The following is a 3,515-nucleotide window of genomic DNA, read 5'->3' as shown; positions in this document are numbered from 1 at the left end:
TCCGCCCTCTTGCCCTTGGCCCCCGGCGTCGTCCTCTTCCCACACTGACTTCGCTCCCGCTGTGCCTGCTGCCTCACTTCCCCTTCTCGCCTCGATCGCCGCTGCCGCGCGCCGCTCCTGCTCCGCTGCCCCCGGTCGCCCCTCGTCGTCCGGCCCCGCAGCCCTCGCCTCCGTCGCCGCGGCCGCGCCCCAGACTCGATCGGCTCTGCGCTCCGCGGCCGCCCCGGCCCCCCGCCCCCGGCCGACGCCGCCGTCCTAACCGCCACCACAACCAACACGGAGGCCACGCGCCGCCACTGCCGTCGCGCCGCCGCCACTCGCCCGCCGCCCACCATGGCCCCGCAGCAAACAGGTAGCGGGAAGCGGAAAGCGCCCGCGCTCTAGGCGGCCGCCGCGGGCTCGTCGTCGCAGGGCTCGGCGGCGGCGGCGGACGGAGACGGGCCGCTGCTGCCCAAGAAGCCGAAGCGGCCGGCGGCAAGACGCTCGCTGCTGCACTACCTGAAGGGCCGCGAGGTGGGCGCGCGGGGCCGCGCCGGGCTCCCAGGCTTCGAGGGCGAGCTGCGTGGCTACGCGGTGCAGAAGCTGCCTGAGCTGCTGAGGGAGCGCGAGCTGGCGCTGGGCACCCTCAACAAGGTGTTCGCGTCGCAGTGGCTGAACGCCAGGCAGGTGGTGTGCGGCACCAAGTGTAACACGCTCTTCGTGGTGGACGTGCAGTCGGGTCAGATCACGCGCATACCTCTGATGCGGGATCGGGCGCCCGGGCCGGCCCGGGCCCAGCCGAGCTGCGGCATCCATGCCATCCAGCTAAACCCCTCCAAGACGCTTCTGGCCACCGGGGGGGAGAACCCCAACAGCCTGGCCGTCTACCAGTTGCCCACGCTGGATCCCGTGTGCCTAGGAGACCGCCATGGCCACAGGGACTGGATCTTCGCCATTGCCTGGATGAGCGACACGGTGGCCGTGAGCGGCTCCCGCGACGGCACCGTGGCGCTGTGGAGGATGGACCCCGACGTGTTCCAGGGCAGCATCGCCTGGCACAACAACGCTGGGCTCCCCGTCTACGCCCACATCCGTCCGCGGGACGTGGAGACCATCCCCAGGGCCAGCACCAACCCCAGTAACCGCAAGGTGCGGGCCCTGGCCTTCAGCGGCAAGAACCAGGAGCTGGGAGCCGTGTCCCTGGACGGCTACTTCCACCTGTGGAAAGCGCGGAGCACCCTGACCAGGCTGCAGAGAGAACGTGTGCCTGACCTACTGCGACGAGTTGTCCTTGTACGCGGTGGGCTCCCAGTCCCACGTGTCCTTCCTGGATCCGAGGCAACGCCAGCAGAACATCCGGCCCCTGTGCTCCCAAGAGGGCGGCACGGGTGTGCGCTCCCTGAGCTTCTACCAGCACATCGTCACGGTGGGCAGGGGCCACGGCTCTCTGCTCTTCTATGACATCCGCGCGCAGAAGTTCCTGGAGGAGAAGGCCTGGGCCACCCCGCACTCCTCCCCGGGGCCCGCAGGGAGGAAGCTCAAGCTCACCTGTGGCAGAGGTTGGCCCACGACGACCTGTGAGTGAACTACTTCGGTGGCATTGGCGAATTCCCCAACGCGCTCTACACCCACTGCTACAACTGGCCTGAGATGAAGCTCTTCGTCGCTGGGGGGCCTCTCCCTTCAGGCCTCCATGGGAACTACGCTGGCCTCTGGAGCTAAGGATGGCTGTCCTGTCCTCAGAGTGCCCAGATTTACCTTCCAGTCCCCTCTCATGTTCCTTTTTCAGGCTGTGTTTGTGCTTTTGACTCTGTGGCTTTTATCTTCCAGGTGGCAAGTGCCCATCTTACCTCTGCTTAGTGTATGAGGCTGAGAGAGAGTAAGAGAGAGAGGGTGGGCTGGAGAGTGAGGTGTCCTTCAAGGCAGTCAAAACTTTTCTCCACCTGTCCAACACTATCGTCTTGAATTCTCATACAAAGTTTTTGACTAATTCTTACTTGTCTTCACTCTTTGAATCATTTACATATTCTCTCTAGTGCCAAGCAGTCATGATTTTACAATTATGCGTATTTTTTCCTTTTCTTTTATTATTATTTTTTGGTACCAGTATTACAATGATACTGTTTTAGTTATTTTTCATTGCAGATAGTTGGTATATTAAGTACATTTTTTAAAAAAAAAAAACACGGTTTCTACATCTGTCGTGTAAAGCTAGCTGTAGTTTTATAGTATTCTTCCAATGGGAAAATACATTCCAATTTCTAGATTACCGGTTTTTGGAAGTATTCCTTTTGCAAATTGTAATCTTCATGTTTGTAGTTTGTAAGTTGTTGGTGCTAAACATGCTTTTTAAAAACTTTATTCACTTTGAAAAAAAATATTGTCATACAATCTTGTTTTTATACCAAAATCGCAATCAGTCAGAACTCTTTAGGAGTGCAAGGTTCTGCTGATTGAATATTCAGAATTAATCTCCTTAAACTTTTATTTTTTTCCTGGCCTTTTTTCTTTTTTCTTTTTTGGCTGCATCCATGGTAAGTTCCTGGGCCAGGGATCAAACCCGTGCCACAGCAGTGACCCAAGCTGCTGCAGTGATGATACTGCATCCTTAACCCACTGAGCCACAAGAGACCTCCCTGACCTGTTGATAAATAGATAAATGAATACGTTTTTTTTTTTTTCACTTTTTGCCTTAGTGCTATTAAGACTTTTGAATATATTTAAATGTTTGTTGTTTAAGGAACTTGCACAGAGTTTCAGTGCCATCATTCAAAACAGATTACAAGTATAAAAATGTAGAATGTATGGCAGGCTGGCCAGAATGTATACTAATCCAGAATATAAACTGGATATTTTTGCTGTTGCTGTTTTCAATACCAAATATATTTGAACATACTTTAAATTTTCAAATTCTCTCTAACAGTCACAAGAAAAAACTGCAAAGAAGGAAAGTAAGCTCAGTCTCTACTCCTTCTGAAAAAGATTCTTAATTTGTAAAGTTCAATTTATTAAGATTTTATTTTGTCAATTTCAAAGATTCTTACCTAAAGTAGAATAAATATATTGTTAAAAAGTAGTGATGTTGTTGGTGTTCCCGTCGTGGCTCAGTGGTTAACGAATCCAACTAGGAACCATGAGGTTGCAGGTTTGATCCCTCACCTTGCTCAGTGGGTTAACAATCTGGAGTTGCCCTGAGCTGTGGTGTAGGTTGCAGACGCGGCTCGGATCCCGCATTGCTGTGGCTCTGGCGTAGGCCGGTGGCTATAGCTCCTATTAGCCCCCTAGCCTAGGAGCCTCCATATGCCGCAGGAGCGGCCCAAGAAACCTTAAAAAGACAAAAAGACAAAAAAAAAAAAAAAAAAAAAGTAGTGATGTTAGAGTTTCCATTGTGGCTTAGTGGAAACGAACCTAATCAGCATCCATGAAGACGCATGTTTGATCCCTGGCCTCACTCAATGGGGTAAGGATCTGGTGTTGCCGTGAGCTGTGGTATAGGTCACAAGCATGGCTTGGATTTGGCGTTGCTCTGGCTATGG

The 3,515-nt window shown here is 53.4% G+C and overlaps 1 pseudogene; it reads left to right on the top strand.

Annotated features, from left to right (window-relative positions):
* On the top strand, nucleotides 334-2,542 carry LOC110257814 (annotated as a pseudogene).

This window comes from Sus scrofa, chromosome X (genome assembly GCF_000003025.6).
Source record: "Sus scrofa isolate TJ Tabasco breed Duroc chromosome X, Sscrofa11.1, whole genome shotgun sequence".
NCBI classification, from domain to species: domain Eukaryota; kingdom Metazoa; phylum Chordata; class Mammalia; order Artiodactyla; family Suidae; genus Sus; species Sus scrofa.
Note: the sequence above shows the minus strand (reverse complement) of the source record. Positions and strands in the feature narration are given on the sequence as shown.